Below are 19,100 nucleotides of genomic sequence, written 5' to 3'. Positions count from 1 at the left end.
GACGGAAGAGTTTGCCTTCGTACCTCATGACATAAATTCACTATGTTTGATCTGTCAAAAGGTGTGCTCTGGTTTCAAACGTGGAAATTTAGAACGTCATCTCAAAACAACACATCCAAATTTCAATAAGACGTACCCGCCTGGGAGTAGCTTGAGAAAAAATAAAATTGAGCAACTTACTACCTTGACTGTAGGACAGCAAAAACTGATTCACAGATCGACCTCTGCTGCTGAGAAATTGACAGAGGCGTCATTTGAAATTGCATGGATCTTGGCTAAGCATAAGAAGGCCTTTACAGACGCAGAGATAGTTAAAGAGTGTTTCTTGGCCTCGTCTGAAATAATGTACGCTGACTTTAATAACAAAGATGAAATCATAAAACAAATTAGAGGACTACAGCTATCAGACACAACAGTAATGAGGAGGGTAGAAGAACTTGGTAAGGACATTCGGGGCCAGTTGATTGCAGATTTATCAGCTGCACCATGCTTTAGCATTGCATTGGATGAAAGCACAGATCTGTGTGATGTTGCTCAAGTGTGTGTATGGGTCAGGTTTCCGAAAGAAGACTTTTCGGGAGGAACTATTGTGTTTGTTACCACTGCAGGGCCAAACGAGAGGAGATGATATATTAAAAGCTCTTCTATTCTTTTTCCATGAGAATAACCTGAACTGGTCAAATCTAGCATCTGTGTGCACTGACGGTGCTCCTAACATGAAAGGAAAGGAGAAGGGAGTTGTGGGTTTGATGAGGAAGAGGGAGGAGATACCCAACTTTGCCAGTTTTCATTGTATCATACACCAGGAAGCAATTGTGGCAAAACTAAAAAATTGTGAGTTGCAAAATGTGATGCAGGTGGTTGTGCGAGTGGTCAATTTTATTGTTTCACGAGCACTAAATCACCGCCAGTTTCGCGAACTGTTGGAGGAGTATGAAACAGAATATGGTGATTTAGTGCTGCATAACGAGGTGAGATGGTTGTCTCGTGGCAGAGTACTTGAACGATTTTCTAGTCTCCTCCCTCAAATCTGTGAGTTCCTCAAAAGTAAAGGAAAAAGCCAGCCAGAATTGGAGAATCCTGAATGGATAATGAAGTTGGCTCTTTTGACTGATATCACTTGTCATCTGAATTCACTGAATCTACAGTTGCAGGGGCAAAATAAACATCCAGGTAGTATGCTACGTGTAGTCACTGCATTCCAAAACAAGATCACAACACTATTCATACCAGACAGACAATTTGTTCACTTTCCAAGGCTCAGAACAACCATCACAAATGATCCAGAATATTTGCAATGTTTCAGCTATGATGCATTTGAGGAAGTACTGAGGGAGTTGAAGGAGGAATTTCAATCAAGATTTCAGGATGCAATGGAGTACAGGGATTTTTTTAGATTCATTGAAAACCCCTTCCTTGTACCAGTGTCATCCCTGACCTCAGTTATCACAGATCTTTGCCCTGATCGTGCTGCAGTGGAATGTGAGATTGTTGAGCTGCAAACAAATGACACCCTTAAAGCCCTGAATGCTAAGCACAAAGCAGATGTCTACCACTTCTGGAACTTGGTCCCTGACACAGACTATCCATCTTTGAAGCAGTGTGTGCAAAAGGTGATGTCCTTTTTTGTGAGTACATACACATGTGAATCAACATTTTCAACAATGAACATTGTGAAGAAAAAACAGAGAAACAAACTGACCAATGCACATCTGGATTGTCTTACAAGGATTGCAGTGACAAACTACAAGTATTCCATGACAAGAGTTAAGCAGCAGCTAGCACACTTCCGCTCATCACAGCATTAGGTAAGTGTGGTCTTTATTTTGCTATTAATAACAAGACATGTAGGCTAATATTACCATGTCAAATTTTTCTCATTTACTATATTGCACTTGCAGCCCAGTACTACTTAATTTAATTAGTTGAGTTACGCCAACTTGCAGTAGCTGCGGCTCTCTAAATCAATGTGTTTAACCAAAGTGGCTCTCTTGCAAAAATTAGTGAATAACACTGCCCTATACGGATGTGGGAGAGCTTGCTGATCATAATGTTATGATTAACCCCTTCACTACAGCCGGGCGAAAACAGCGCCCCGCGCCGTGTCCAGGATCGCCGTGCACGCCAAATTTCAAATGTCACTATTGAATATAACAAGTTTTCAGCCATAAACTCAACATAATCATCATGTATTATATATGAAAACATGCAGAATTAAATGGTGCACATAAAGAAGCATAAATTAATTGATAATTTTGAGATGTAAGCATAAATATAAGGATAAAATAACTCTTCTATTGGCCAAAGTGAGCCAGGATGCAGTATGTGCGTCCTCGGATATGGTGCAGAGACGCATAAGGACGCAGTATATGCGTCGTGTTGAAGGGTTAACAAGGTCAAACACTTTACTAAAGTCAAATAGTATTAGGTCGACCATATGCCTCTGATCAAGCCAGCAGGTGGTGTTATCGTATGTTAAAAGGAGTTGATCATCAACTGAGTGAGCCTTACGGAAGCCAAGCTGATTAGAATCTGATAAGTTATTATCCATGAGGAAAGATTGTTCACAATAATACACTCGAGACACTTGCAGGATACTGAAGTGAGACTTATTGGTCTGTAATTAAGAGGGGAAGAACACACACCTTTCTTAAAGATGGGGACTACTTGGGAAGACTTCCAGACTGATGGGAGTTCACCAGTTTGGACTGACTGATGGAAGAGCCAGAGAAGGGGGTATGAAAGGGATGAGGAGCAGTGTTTGAGCAAGCAAGGGTGGATACCATCAGGCCCCATATTGCTGGAAGGATTTAGATCACGCAGTGTATTGGCGACATCAGACAAATTAATAACTAAGTTACTCAAGTTACCTTCAAAGTGCTGGTGCTCTACTGGATTTTCAGGGGCACTGGTAGAATATACAGAAGAGAATGCCTTAGTAAACAAATCTGCCATTTCTGGGTTGGAAGAACAAATTTCACCCAAGGGTTGTTTAAGAGGTCCTATAGTGGGTCGTTCCATTTTCTTATTACGGATGTAAGCATGAAACAACTTAGGCTTAGCCTTTAGGTTAGAGATCAGGTGGGAATCATAGACTTTCTGGGACTGATGGGAATAGCTTCTATACTCGTAGTTTACATCTAGAAAGGAGGACAAGGCTATCTGGACAACATCTGAGATCCTACCCCATGACTGTCGCATTGCCTTATAATGAACCCACACATTGTGACGCCTCCTGACCAGCTCAGCCGGTGGTTTAGATTTCCAAGGGACTATAGGCAGTCACGGGCCACTCTGCTAGGAACGTACAGTCAAACCGTTGCTTGCAGTATTTCTAGAAGTCTATTAGGGGTGAACCCCGCAATCTGGGGTGCCTTGTCCTCCAGCTGGCCCTTGGGGGTCCGCACATTGTCAGTCTGGGCAGCCTTGTCCTCAGGTTGGCTTCCATCTATACGGTCCTGTCCTCCTTTGCTGACAGCTGCAGTATTAATCTACCCCATTCCCGTTCCCTGCCCATCCCTTTCTCTTGGCCATATACCGTAGTGTAAAGCCTCCCCATGTGGCTGGGGTTGCTTTACGCCACCCCGTGAGGGTGCGGATGGGGTGGGAAAAGTGTTGACTCCACGGGGTAGAGTGCAGGACATCTTCGGCCTTTCCTTCGTATATTTCATGAGTAAGTAGTGTTCTATTTGTTATTATAGAAGGACATATATTGAAAAGTATCAGAATATTTGTATGACTGATATTATATTGCAAACTTTGCTAAAGTTAATATATATTTTTTAGTTTGTAAAGACTCTGGTGTTTCCATTTGACTGTAAACGTACAGTTATTCCTGAATGTTCATTTATAATTGTCCCCAAGAATGGCAAAAGACAGCAGACTGAGGACTAAATATGGCATTATTATGGGAATACTTAACATATATACCATAAAAAATAGCATTTCTTGGCGACCACCTTGATTTAAGACAAAAATGCCATAAATAACACGACCTGGCAACCCCTATGTGGCTGCCCAGGCGTGTGACGAGTCATGGCTACCAACCTGTCTCATAAATTAACTTACCCGCGTTACTTGTTATTTTCTTGTAGATCAACAACGCTATTGTTTTGTTTTATGATATATAATGTATATGAATACAATGGTGTGTAAAAAATATATTATTTATTTTGTTTTCTGTAATTATTGATTTGAAAGTGCTGCCAACATTATTATGACCTGCGGATCGGTCCCTCATACCTGTCCCGGGGATGGGAAGGTGACAGGGCGGCTTGTCCATACCCCAGTCCCGTGTATGGGGATGGGGACGGGTAGGGAATGGGCAAGGCTAACACTATGGCCGCCAGTCCCGTGTATGGGGATGGGGACGGGTTGGGAATGGGCAAGGCTAACACTATGGCCACCAGTCCCGTGTATGGGGATGGGGACGGGTTGGGAATGGGCAAGGCTAACACTATGGCCGCCAGTCCCGTGTATGGGGATGGGGATGGGTTGGGAATGGGCAAGGCTAACACTATGGCCACCAGTCCCGTGTATGGGGATGGGGACGGGTTGGGAATGGGCAAGGCTAACACTATGGCCGCCAGTCCCGTGTATGGGGATGGGGACGGGTAGGGAATGGGCAAGGCTAACACTATGGCCGCCAGTCCCGTGTATGGGGATGGGGACGGGTAGGGAATGGGCAAGGCTAACACTATGGCCCACGCAGGGCTGGCGGGACCACACATTGCACTGGATCTGGGTCTGGATACATGATGCGCAGGGCACCCGTAAAGGTGCATAACACGCATAGTTGTTGGCTGTTGGGGGGACGGGGGAGCCGGGTGTGCAGGGGAGGGAAGTGAATCAAGTGTAATTGTTAGTGTTGGTGTGTTGTGGTGACAAGTGATTGTGTATTTGTTTTCTGAATGAGTCTATTGTATCGCAGTCTAAAATCTGATGAGGGAGGTTGTTCCAGTCACGTATGGTGCGTGGAAAGTATGAGTGTGTGTGAACTGATTCTAAATCTGAATTGTGGAGAGTGTAGGTGTGATGGATGAGGTTGTGCGCTCTGGTGAATCTTAATAGTTTGCATTTGTCTGGTCGGAAGTGCATCTGCCAGGTGCGCTCCCACCGCTCGAGGGCGTCCAAGTCGTTTGTAGTAGTCTGCAGTGGTGAGTAGTCTTTACTGCTCTAAACAGTAAACTATCGTCGGCAAATAGTCTAGTGGAAGAGTTAGGCGTTCACAGTGAAAGATCGTTAATGTACAGGAGGAAAAGGAGGGGACCTAGAACGGTGCCTTGTGGGACACCTGAAGAAACAGGGACAGTGTCAGATGAAGATCCGTCAAGAACAACACTGTAACGAGGGTAGAACAAACGCCAGGGTCCCGTAGTCTGTATAATGTTCCCAAACAGGCTTTGATCTGCAATCAGCGACTTAAGATACACAAATACCACAAATACATATACGCATAGAACTAAGAGTCAAACCATAGCTATTATTAATCCGAATCACAACACCACAAATGGATAATAAATGCCCAGGGGATATCGTTAATAACAATCAGCAACACAGGATTAAATGCACAGGGCTAACTGGCAAACCATAGAGCTATTATTAACCCAAATCACAACACAGTAAATCGATAATAAGTGCCCAGGGGAGAACGTTCATAACAGTCAGTAACACAGGATTAAGTGGGGAAATTACATTGTAAAGTTGGTACAATATTAAACAATTAATAATTAACACTAGGAACAAACACTGCATGGATATACTACTCACAACACTGGCTCCTCTTGTAAGTTTCTACCTTATAGGTACAATTGCATAACAACCGTGTAGGCCACCCGGTGGCCCACCCACCTGGTCCGCTCGGGGTGAACTCCGCTGTGTGAAACACACACCACCTGAATCCTGGGGCGGCTGCTCGTGAACTGAGCGGTTCACCCCGACACCTGACGTGGTAAGCTTCTCCACACACAAGAGACATACAGAATGCGCAATACAATTCCCAGAGTTTAAATACGTTAATAAAAGATATATCACATGGTGATACAAACACGTTGAGTCCTGTTAGTAAGAAATGCAGTGATCCAGTGAAGAATAGGTCCTGAAATACCGTAGTATTTCAATTTTAATGTCAGTCTTTTGTGCGGAACTTTGTCGAAGGCTTTGGCAAAATCTAAAACAATAGTGTCAACTTGTTTAATGTCACGTCGGTCAAGTAGCCACGTAATGTCGTGATATGTAGTAATGAGTTGCGATTCACATGAGCGTTTAGGTCGAAAGCCGTGTTGCGAGTTGGTAAGGATGTTGTTTGTGTCAAGGTGATTCATTATGTGTTTGTGTATTATGTGTTCAAAAATTTTACATGGAATCGATGTTAGTTAGATGGGGCGATAATTGGCTGGGTCAGTCCGGTCACCTGTCTTGAATAAAGGATTAATATTTGCCAAAAGCCAGTCAGAGGGTAATGAGGTGGATGATAGTGATTGGGTGAATATGGCCTGAAGGATGGGGGCAAAGGATTTAGGGATGAAGGCGGGAATGTTGTCGGGGCCAGTGGATTTGGTTGTGTCGAGTCCTTCTAGTAATTTCTGTATTCCGTTAGTCGTGATGTCAAGGGGGGGTATCGGGGGGAAAGGGCTGTGTGGCATGTTTGGTGTCAGGTTGTGTTCTTGTGTGTGCACCGATTGGAACTGTGTGTTGAGTATTTGTGCTTTGTGTTGTGGGCTGATTACTAATGTGTTAGTGTTGTCTTTAAGTGATGTAATTGTGTTAGTGTCATGTTTGAGCGTCTTAAAGAACCTGAAAAAGTTTCTTTTGTTATTTCTTACATTGTCTGCAAGATAAGTTGCTCTGTGTTTGCGTTCCGCTACTTTTATGTTTTTGGCAAATGTCTTTTGGTGGTTTTTGTAGGCGGTCCAATTATCTGTTGTGTTGTAAGTCTGCGCGCGTCTGTAGAGTCTTTGTTTCTTGCGATGTTGTCTGCGTAGATCCCTGGAAAACCAGGGGAGTGTGTACCTACTAGAAAGTGTATTTTGTGGTATGTGTCTGTTCATTGAGGCGTGTATGGTGTGTTTCAGGTTGTTCCAGTTGGTGGAAGGGAGTCTTTTGTGTGGGTCAGTCACAAAAAAGTCAGTGCTGAAGGCAGTTAGGTCTTGTTTGATCATGTCTGAGTCAGCCCTTGAAAAAAGGAAAATCTGTCTGGGTCTCTGTTTATGTCTAATCGGTCGGAGGTCAGCGTCAATAATATCTGCAAGGAGGTTCTGGAGGAAGGGGAGGTACCACAGGACTGGAAAAAGAGCAGGGTAACTCTGATACACAAAGGAGGGGGAAAGGATAAAGCAGAGATAGGAAATTATAGGCCAATAGCTATCATGAACACCATGGCAAAGGTGTTTGGAATAGTAATAAACGAAAAGCTTAAGAACTGGATAGAGATGCAAAAGATGCTTGGAGAGGAACAGAGTGGATTTAGGAAAGGCAGAGGAGGGCTGGAAAATATATTTACCTTAAAAGAGATTATTGAAAGGAACAAGTTGAAGAAGAAGGAGTTATACCTAGTATTCATAGATCTTGAAAAGGCGTACGACACAGTGAACAGAGAAAAGCTCATTAGACTGCTAGGACATGTAGGTGTAGATGACAAGATAGTAAATATAATACAGAGCCTATATGAGGGAAATGAGGTGCAGTTCACGTTAGGAGACGTCACTACTGGGTGGTTAGAAAATAATGTAGGAGTCAGGCAAGGCTGTGTGATGTCCCCGACACTTTTCAACATGTACCTCGAGGAGCTGATAGTGAGAATTAGGAAAGCCGGGAAAGGAGTAGAGATAGGAGGAGAGAAGTTAGGGTGCCTGGCTTACGCTGATGATGTAGTGTTGATGACGGAGAGGAAAGAGGAGGTGGAGGAGATCCTGCACATAGCTCAGGCATATGGGAGGGAGTGGGACCTGAAATTTAGTGAAAGAAAATGTAAGGTTATGGAGTTTGGTAGTGGAGGCAGTAACCAATGGGTACTAGGAAACGTGCTGGAGGTAGTCGATAAATATATGTACTTAGGAATGGAGGTTAGCAAGGAAGGCATAGGAGGGGAGAAACAGAGGAAAGTGAATGAAGGGAAGGCAAGGAGGATGTCAGGGATGATAATAAATGGAGGCAATAGAGTAGTAAACAAATATGATGTAGGGCGAAGTCTGTGGAAAGGAGTAGGTGTACCATATTGCCTCTATGGATCAGAGATAACGCACTACAGAGAAGGGGACATCGCACAGCTAGAAAAGGTTCAGAACACAGTAGGCCGGTGGGGATTAGGAGCCCCTAGGAGCACAGCGGTAGAGGCCGTCAGAGGAGATATGGGATGGAGTACATTCAAGGAAAGAATTGTAAAGTGCAAGTTAGGCTTCCTTAAGAAAATTGAAAAGAGTAGTGAGGAGAGATGGGCAAAGAAAATACTGCAAGAAAGTGGAAACAAGTCCACCTGGGGGAAAGAGTTAGAGAGGTGGAAAAGGAGAGAACACCTGAGGGAAGAGTGGAATGAAATGGAGATCAGGGATGTGAAGAAGGCAGTAGAAAGGAACGGACAAGTCAAATGGCAGGAAGGAATGAGTGGCAAGTCAACGCTAAAATGGTACAGCAGGAAACAGAAACCAGAGGGAGTACACTGGCATGTAGGAGACTGGGGAAGCAAACTATTGTTTAAAGCAAGAACAGGAACCCTGGAGGTAAACGGCAGGAACAGGGACGGGGGAAACCAGGACTGTAGCTGTAGGACGGGGCAGATGGAAACAGTAGAACACCTAATAGTGGAATGCAGCAACTATGAGCGGCAGAGAGGGGAGTTGGTGGCAGGAGTAGTGATGGTAATAGGCAGAGAGGAGTGGGCTAGGAGACTAGAGGAGGAAAGCAGGCGATCTGCACGGTGTTGGGGCTGTATGGAGACAAAAAGGAAACGGAAAGAAGAATGGTAAAGTTGGCAAAAGTGTTCCTCGCGCAGTGCTGGGAAAAAAGGGCACAAATGTCCGTATAAGTGAATATAAGTGGCTTTATTTCAGATTAGAAAATTACATAACGCTGAAAAGAAAGTTGTGTGAATAAGAAGGGAGGAACGAGAGGAGGAGGACCTAAGAAGCGATACAAAGCGTTACAGGTCAAAAGAAGAAGAAGAAGAAGAAGAAGAATGTCATGGTCACTAAGTCCTGGAACAACCTGAGTGTTTGTTATGTTAAGAATGTTGTTGGTGAGAAAAAGGTCGAGTGTGTGTGCTGTGGTCAGAGGGCCACCGTGGCCAGCGGGGCGTGTTACAGTATGTGTTCGTGTTGGCTGGAGTACTGTTTGTGAGAGAGGAAATGTATTTATGATGTCAATAAATGTGTCGTGTAGTTGGCGTCTGTTTGTGTGGGGAATAATGGGGTTGGGGGCGTCAGCGTCGGGAGGGTCAAATGGGGAAATTGCAGTCGTCACCTCTCACAACACACACCGTTGTCCGTCACTCCCTTCCCACACACACCACAGTCATCCACACCCGTCCCTGCAGAAGCTGTAAGGTGCTCACCAACAACACTGCAGCAGGGCAGACGGAGTTCCTAAACAATCTCGGAGCCGCTCACACACACGTCCGTTCTCTCTGCCCGCCCGTGGTCTTGATCTTGATGTCACAGGTGGCTTGAGATTTCTCCCGGCCAGGCCTTTGTATCGGCAGCTCCTGTGAAATGATTGATTGATAGTTTATTGTTGCAGGTAAACAACAAGGGAGAAGGGAGGAACATGCCATCCCAACCCCCAGGCAGGACAGAGTGTGATTATACAACTATTAATACATGTGTAGGTAGCACCATGAAACTAAAAAGATACAATGGTAGGAAGGAAAGCACAACAAGGGAGGGGGCGGTACCTCCCCCTGGACAATAAGAAAAAAACAAAACATACAGAAAATCGGTGTTCAGCTACTCGGGGCAAGGTGTCATTGCCTACATCTTGCACGCCACATGCTCTCCAGGAACCCTTTCATCGCCTCATTCACTCGTCCACTCGTCTCTCCACTACATGCTGCACAGTCTCGTCCACACCCCTGTCACACATCTGGCACAACTTGCTGCGGGACTCAGACCATCTATCCTTGTATTCACATCCAGACACTGCGCTCTAGCAAGGAAAAGATCACCTCCCAGGCTTCCCTCATACCACACCTCACACTTTGGGGCCTCTTTCTCCCTGTACCAGTCAAGGGTTTCCTTTCTTTTCATCTCATTCTTCCACCTGCTCAATCCCTCATCTTTAACTGCCATATCTGTCACATTCTTCCACTTTCTTACATCCCACTCAAACCCCTCTCCATTTCTGTTTGTTATTCTCCATTCAAACACATTCTGCCTATCTTCAAGGGGTCGGTACACCCACCTACTTAGCGCAACATTCCTGTCTATCATCGCAGTCGCCCACATTTATTCGCCCATTTGCCATCTCTTATATTCCACAAGTATACTTTTCTTGCTAATCTTGTATCCTCCATTCGCTCCAGTCTCACTTTATATCTCAAGGTTGCCTTCACTAATCCTTCCCTAAAAGTGCTCCATCCCATGTCACCCCAAACCCTAGAAAGGTAACCCTGTTTAGCGGTGGCTCTGAAGGTAACCCAACCGGACCCCCTCTGTAAATCACCAAAAATAACATATGCATACCTGTATCCTGTAGAGTTAATGCTATTCAATATTAAGAATATGATGTTAGGAATAGACTGAAACTATGTTTGAAGCAAAAATGTACTTTATTATTGTTATAAAAAATTTAAAATATATTATTTGTGAAAATTTACTACAAAAACGATAATTTGGTAAAAAGAATATATAAAAATAATTAAGTGTAGATCGATGGGCGTCGGGACATGGAAATCCTGGAAGTTGGTGTCTTCCTCTCTACAAACCACCCGACAGCTAGCATATCCACAGGCAACAATCAGAGGTGTGTTCTGCAAAAAATGAAAATGTGCAATTGCAAAATAAACAAAATATATACAAATATATTATAAACGTAACCTCTAACTTATCCAAACCTATTCTCACCTATAGAATGTCTTGGCAGCTCTCACACGCCATAGTCATGTGACGTGGACAGGTGTGATTCTTGCAGATGCCACAGACACTCCGGACCTTCGTCTGCGACCTTGAATAGGGGCATAGAGCACACCTCTTGTTCTTACGAGGGCCTTCCTCCTCCTCCTCTTCTGCTGGAGCTGGTGGCTGAAGGTCAAAGTACAGGCATATGGTGTTCCTCACAGCCGAAAGCATCACCAGTATCTTGTTGTTGGCGGTGGGAAGGCTGAGTTGGGGTGGTGGCATTGGGGGGGGCGACCACTCCCCTCGTTTTCCTCCAACTCGGCATCCGACGTTATTCCTGCCTCCTCCAGCTCACGGGGGAACCAGGAGGACTTCATAAGGCTACTCAGCTCACCATCACTATAACATCTAGCTCGTGACATGCTTGCACTGAAGAATATCTCAAGCAAAAGGAGAAAATAACCTAAATAGAATCATACTGCATTTACCACAACATGAAAATGTCCGCCAACCTTCTACCAACACAATGGACCCCAATACATCACCACAATTTTCTTACATCGCGTGATAAATATTTCTACATCTTCGTTTCCTCGTAACCTATTTGCTACATCAAAGGTAACCCCGGGTCCACGTGGACCCCACATTGCAATAATAAAGATAAATATGCGAGTTTCATCAACGACCTACCTGTTACCACGAAGCCTGTTGTCGAAATAGTGCTGGGACGGCTTTGTTTATCTTCTGGGCATTATGGAATTAATACTAACAGTCCTCCCACCACTATCACCAACACCAGTCCTAATGTAAATCCCGAGCATGCATTGCCTAACTTTGAAATAACAACCGATGAAGTCCTTAAAGCCCTCCAGTCACTTAAAACAAATAAAAGTCCAGGACCTGACAAAGTATATCCTCTACTCAAAGAAACAAAGAGCGAAATGCTCTCCCCTCTCAACCGTATTCAATATGTTCTTGCGACAAGGCATCGTCCCTTCGGATTGAAAAAGGGCTAACGTGACACCGATTTTTAAGAAAGGAAAAAGTACCAGGTAATTACAGGCCCATTAGTCTAACTTCGGTTGTAGGTAAGCTACTTGAGAGCATAATTAAAGACAAAATTGTGAGTTACCTTGAAAGCCACTCATTAATTGGGGACTCACAACATGGCTTCCGTGACAAAAGATCCTGCCTATCAAACCTATTAACCTTTTATAACGACCTCTTCACGGTTTATGACGTAACCAAATCACTGGACGTAGTCTATCTTGATTTCCAGAAAGCGTTTGATAAAGTCCCACATCATAAATTACTTTACAAATTAAAGCAAATAGGTATTGACGGTCAAGTACACCAATGGATCGCGAATTGGTTGAGCAACAGACAACAAAGAGTGGTGATTGACGGATTTAACTCAGAGTGGGCGCCGGTCACTAGTGGTGTCCCTCAGGGCTCGGTTCTTGGCCCAGTGCTCTTCATTATTTACATCAACGATGTGGATGTTGGACTCAATAATCGCATTAGTAAATTTCAGTGGTGGGCACCGATCACTTTTTAACTGTTCCGATCCCCGATCATCCGATCAGTTTAGGCAACTGATCCGATTCCGATCATCCGATCATTTTTTAAGTACTGCTGTTCCGATCCCCATTCCGATCATCCGATCATTAAAACTTTTAAAAAATACTATTGTTTTTTTAAATAATAATTACAAGAAACACTTATTTTATGCGTTCTTTAAGTAATTATTTCAAATAAGTAATAACTTTATTATTTGTTTATAAATATCTTTATTTTTACTCTTTCTTTTGGTATATAGGACATGGTAAAGAAAATATGTTATCTTAACTTCCTATTTTAGCCAATTATTTAAGTCTACCCTTTTTATTCATTTTATGAAAGTATGAAAAAGGAATTATGTTCGCTGTTTTAACTTTTGTATGAAGGTGATTTAGGTTTTTGACAAACATTTTTCAACTCTTTAATATTTTATCATCGATATCTAGGAAATATTTTTTACTTTTCTATAAAAAAACCGAGTGATAGTGATCATTAATCTCCTATCCTTCCTGATTAAATAGCTTTCTGAATAAAATATATTGCTCCATAAATAAATTAGTTACAAGAAGAACATAAGCAATAAGGTTTTGATTTTAAGTGAGCCAGTGTTGTGTCATCTACCATCCACGTATCCTAAGACATCCCATCCTGATCTGGGCATGCGCGGAACCTGATGTTTACAAACACAGTGTTGATATCGTAGTTTGTCCTGGCAAGATGGCGGCAAGACAGCATGGCAGCTTTTGTGGGAAAATGGCCAATTTCAAGAATGACATGGACCCATAATCTTATTTTTCACATTTACTGACATACAAGGGTAGGCGGTGGCTGAGTGATTAGGGTGCGGGGCCAGCACTCATCACGCCATGGACAATGTCGATTCGAATCCCCACGCTACCACCTGGGATTTTTTAGTCACCGCCGAGTGGCTTAAGACTACCCACAGGCTGTCCAGAAGACCACCTATCATCCCGGATTCTAAAAGAAACCATACAAGCGAATCAAAAATGAGTTCCAGGGGGCAGCATGAGCCAGGCATAACTAGCGCCACTATAAAAATTGCCTGCGCCATGACGGGCTTGGGCCGACCACCAGGCCCTTGAAGAAAGCCTACCGGCGCTATAGGCTGAGATGTAAACAAAAAAAAGTTACCTCATTTATCACATTTACCGACATACAAGGGGTGTAGGGTACCTCATTTATCACATTTACTGACATACAAGGGGTGTAGGGTACCTCATTTATCACATTTACTGACATACAAGGGGTGTAGGGTACCTCATTTATCACATTTACTGACATACAAGGGGTGTAGGGTATCTCATTTATCACATTTACTGACATACAAGGGGTGTAGGGTACCTCATTTATCACATTTACTGACATACAAGGGGTGTAGGGTACCTCATTTATCACATTTACCGACATACAAGGGGTGCAGGTTATCTCATTTATCACATTTACCGAAATGCAAGCGGTTCAGGTTATCTCATTTATCACATATACCGACATACAAGGGGTGAAAGTTATCTCATTTATCACATATACCGACATACAAGGGGTGCAGGTTATCTCATTTATCACATTTACCGACATACAAGGGGTGTAGGTTACCTCATTTATCACATATACCGACATACAAGGGGTGCAGGTTATCTCATTTATCACATTTACCGACATACAAGGGGTGTAGGTTACCTCATTTATCACATTTACCAACATACAAGGGGTGTAGGTTATCTCATTTATCACATATACCGACATACAAGGGGTGCAGGTTATCTCATTTATCACATATACCGTCATACAAGGGGTGTATAGGTTATCTCATTTATCACATTTACCGATATACAAGGGGTGCAGTTTATCTCATTTATCACATTTACCGAGATGCAATTCAGGGGTGTAGGTTATCTCATTTATCACATTTACCGACATACAAGGGGTGAAGATTATCTCATTTATCACATTTACTGACATACAAGGGGTGCAGGTTATCTCATTTATCACATTTACCGACATACAAGGGGTGTAGGTTATCTCATTTATCACATTTACCGACATACAAGGGGTGCAGGTTATCTCATTTATCACATTTACCGACATACAAGGGGTGTAGGTTATCTCATTTATCACATTTACCGACATACATGGGGTGTAGGTTATCTCATTTATCACATTTACCGACATACAAGGGGTGCAGGTTATCTCATTTATCACATTTACCGACATACAAGGGGTGTAGGTTATCTCATTTATCATATTTACCGACATACAAGGGGTGTAGGTTATCTCATTTATCACATTTACCGACATACAAGGGGTGCAGGTTATCTCATTTATCACATTTACCGACATACAAGGGGTGCAGGTTATCTCATTTATCACATTTACCGACATACAAGGGGTGTAGATTATCTCATTTATCACATTTACCGACATACAAGGGGTGAAGGTTATCTCATTTATCACATATACGGACATAGAAGGGGTGCAGGTTATCTCATTTATCACATTTACCGACATAGAAGGGGTGCAGGTTATCTCATTTATCACATTTACCGACATTTAAGGGGAGCAGGTTATCTCATTTATCACATTTACCAACATATCACATTTACTGACATACAAAGAGTGCAGGAAGAAACATTCTTATTTCAAGCAATTTTCAAATTCAAAACATACGTCAACATTTACTTTTAAAAAGATAAAAAAATAAAAAAACTCAGGTGGGACTTATCGCGATAGGCAGTCGACAAAGACACGGTACCGTGTCGCAATTCATCCACTCTTTGTTTGTAAACAAATCCCGCGCATGCGCAGATTGGATGGGATGTCTTAGGATACGTGGATGGCAGATGACACCACACCGGGTAAGACACGTAGCAATGGGTTTAAGTTGGATAAGTTCAGGTTCAACAGAGACATAGGCAAGAATTGGTTTACCAACAGTGGTGGATGAGTGGAACAGACGTAGAAGCCATGTGGTGAGCGCCAACACGATAGATACATTCAAGAAGAGGTTAGATAAGTTCTTGGATGGGAGGGGTATGGGGCGTTAGTTTGGTGCCGTGGTCTGGGCGGAATGTTGCACTGCCTCCCGAGACCTCCTTCCTCCTCCTCCTCCTCTTGTTGCGGGGGGAGCCCGACGGGTGGGTGGGTGGGGGCATGGAGGTATTATAACAGGAGGCGCCCTCCCGCGCCGTCCCCATACAGGCGAGTGAAGCCAGTGGGCGGAGCTTACAGAGTCTGTGGGCGGAGCTTACAATCGGCAGATAGACCCAAAACATTGCGATCTCCTGGGCGGAACTAAGGGAATTTACCACTTGTTTTTGCATCTAGACGAAAAATTAAAAAAAGAATTGATGGCTTGAGTTATGAAAAGTACATAAAATTTTCCTATATATTTAATGTAGATCTATTATCAATTTAAGGTCAAGGCAGTCCCGTGGCTTAAAAAAAAACAATGAAAGGGCCCCAGCATTCCATGACAGTGTTGCAGTGTGTGTCCCTCGGCCTGGCACACAGCGTGCAGCAGACACAGGGGGAGTTAATAACCTCCCAGTAGTACCTATAGCCTAGCCTAAGACGCATTGCTACCACATCCTGAGGTGCACTGTGTCACCCATAGGGTAAACAGTGGTGGGAGACACTTTCATAATGGAGTCTGCACGTACTACCATTTTCACAGCATTGTAAGAGTAGGGTAGCAATGATATTAAGGAAATAATCCTAATTATATTCTTAACATAGCTAAGCGTATAGTCAGTGTCAGGGTCCACTGTGTCATCCTGAAGGGCACGTCGAGCAAGGCAGTCTGCCTTTTCATTGTGCTGGATGGAAGGGCACCCAGGTGAAGTGGACCGTGGCACCTGCGGCCTCAAGGGCACGGAGGGCAGTCAGGCACTTAGTCACAAGATCACAGTCTGTAGGGGAGGAGGACACAGGTTCATGTAATGCAGCCTGGCTATCAACAAACAAGTATACATCTTTGCGGAAAGCTGCTACAGTGTGGCGAGCCTCAAGTATGGCATACAGCTCAGCCCGGGTCGAGGACAGGTACCCTGGCAGCCACCTGGTAATCTCAATGTCAGTGTACAACAGAACTGCAGATTTCTATCATATGTAGCCCTATCTGGTTATACAGTTCTCAACTCACCTGTGAAATGATGTAGAACCACTACGTTCCCTTTTCGTGCAGCCATATGAACATATGAACATAAGAACGTAGGAGTCTGCAAGAGGTCGGTAGGCCTGTACAAGGCAGCTCCTTTGAATCTAAGCTCCCGTGTATCTAACCCCACCTAATATCGCTGTCCATGAATTTATCTAATCTATTTATTAATGTGACAACTGTATTGGCAATCAGCACGTGACTGCAAACCTGTTCCACTCATCCACCAACCACTCTGTTAGTAAACCAATTTTTGCCTATGTCCCTGTTGAATCTGAATTTATCCAGTTTAAACCCATTACTTCGTGTCCTACCCGGTTCTCTTACCAACAAAACCTTATAATTATCCCCCTTATTAAAGCCCTTCATCCATTTATAAACCTCGATCATGTCTCCACGCACCCTTCGCCTTTCTAGAGAATGCAAGTTTAACTGTTTGAGTCTTTCCTCGTATGGCAAGTTTCTCAACCCCTGAATCATCTTCGTTATCCTCCTCTGCACCGATTCTAACACTTTGATATCCAGGTGACCAGAACTAAACCACATAGTCAAGATGAGGTCTAACTAATACTAAATATAGTTTGAGGAAGACTTCGGCGCTTCTATTGCTCCTTCTATTGGCTCCTTCAAATAAATCCAGGGCCGGTATCCACGAAAGTGTCTTAGGCCGATGCCGTCGTCCATAGCAAAATAAAATGGCGGCTATCGTGCCTAACTTGCCTGACGTCGTACATAAAATTTTTCGACGGCCCTAACATCGTGCTTAGCGGTAAAACAGGCTGGACCCTGTCTTACCAGCCCTTAAGGACGATGGATTTGAACGTAAACAATCAAGATGGCAGCGCCACAAGAGCAACAACCACATCAGCCAGGGAATAATTACCTTAGAAAGGACGTTCTAAATGAACTTAATGATGCTGAGCTCATCAAGAGGTACAGGTTAGACCGGGAAGGTATATTATTTGTTACCAACCTTGTAAGGGCAGCGCTGAAGAGTGATACCAACAGGTCTAACCCGCTCACCCCGGAGTTGAAGGTTCTCATAACCTTAAGATATCTTGCTACTGGCAAAATGCAACAATGTAGCAGTGATGACCTTGGCCCCTCACAGTCCAGCATCAGCAGAGCCATCAGTAAAACTATAGACGCCCTTGCAGATGTTAATGTCCTCAAGAGGTTCATAACTTTTCCTGTCACCCAAGACAGCGCTGACCGAAAGAAAGCAGAATTCTTTGCTATAGCCAATTTCCCTAACATCGTAGGTGCCATTGATGGCACACACATCCGAATTGTGGCACCGAGGGATCAAGAAGAAGTGTATGTGAACCGGAAGGGTATCACAGCATGAATGTCAAGTTGTATTTGATGCCAATTATCGAATATTGGACATTCTTGCCAAGTGGCCAGGTCAGTGCATGATGCACGTATCTTGAACAGCAGTGGATTGTCAAGATTGTTTGACGGAGGATATGTGCCAGCAGGAAGTCACTTGCTTGGAGACAGTGGGTACCCTGCAAGACATGGCTCCTTACACCTTATCTGCGTCCACTGCCTGGACCTCAGTCACGATATAATAGGTAAATACATTGTCTTATTATTATTATTATTATTATTATTGATAGCAGTAGCAGCAGCAGCAGTGGTATTAGTAGTAGTAGACAGTATTAGTAGTAGTTAGGTTAAATTTGGTTAGGTTGGATTAAGTTTCATTTCGGAAAGATAGTATTGGGCTTGGTAACATAAGTTATATATATATATATATATATATATATATATATATATATATATATATATATAAATATATATATATATATATATATATATATATATATATATATATATATATATATATGCACTAAAACATTTAAATATTTTTCTGGCAGGAGGTGAAATCAAGGTTACTTTGGTTTAGGACTTTGATATAACGTTTATAAGTAGTTTAGTCAGTGAGACTGGTAAGAACTAACACTGGGAATGGGGTGTATTTAGTACTAAATCTGACTCAACGCCCTATGCATTAAAAACCTTAACCTGTGCTCAAAGTTAAATTACTATTTGCCTGAGAATCGGCCACTGAGAGTTGAGTCCCAAATTTTGTCCTGTATATTTTTTGCTGAAACTTTGATAACCACTAACTCATCATATGAAGTGTAGACTAACTCAACAAGATTACCACTAGGACAACAACGTACAACAATTAATTACAATTAATTACCATTGTTATTCATCCAGGTCTCACAAAATTACACGCAGTATTGTTGACAGTGTAATTTGACAACTCAAACGCAGATTACATTTTTTGCATGGTGATGCGATTG

General features: G+C 43.1%; 1 protein-coding gene and 1 long non-coding RNA gene across 6 annotated transcripts in view; one reads left to right on the top strand and one right to left on the bottom strand.

Annotated features, from left to right (window-relative positions):
• Positions 1-9,685, bottom strand: part of LOC126992111 (uncharacterized) — a 43,188-nt gene extending 33,503 nt beyond the window's left edge. The window contains exon 1 of one of the 5 annotated variants that reach the window (XM_050850861.1): positions 9,548-9,685. The gene's annotated coding sequence lies outside the window, so the exon portion shown is untranslated. The remainder of the gene's footprint in view (positions 1-9,547) is intronic. The other 4 variants (XM_050850789.1, XM_050850857.1, XM_050850819.1 and 1 more) reach the window with 4 other exon arrangements.
• Positions 9,686-13,879: 4,194 nt separating this feature from the next.
• On the top strand, positions 13,880-15,081 carry LOC126991413 (uncharacterized). Its single transcript, XR_007745508.1, has 3 exons — positions 13,880-14,049; positions 14,602-14,727; positions 14,770-15,081. It is a non-coding gene; the product is annotated as an uncharacterized LOC126991413 (long non-coding RNA).
• Positions 15,082-19,100: the final 4,019 nt, after the last annotated feature.

Source organism: Eriocheir sinensis, chromosome 7 (assembly GCF_024679095.1).
Source record: "Eriocheir sinensis breed Jianghai 21 chromosome 7, ASM2467909v1, whole genome shotgun sequence".
Taxonomy (NCBI): domain Eukaryota; kingdom Metazoa; phylum Arthropoda; class Malacostraca; order Decapoda; family Varunidae; genus Eriocheir; species Eriocheir sinensis.
The sequence above is the reverse complement of the archived record's forward strand: the minus strand, read 5'-3'. Positions and strand labels throughout refer to the sequence as shown.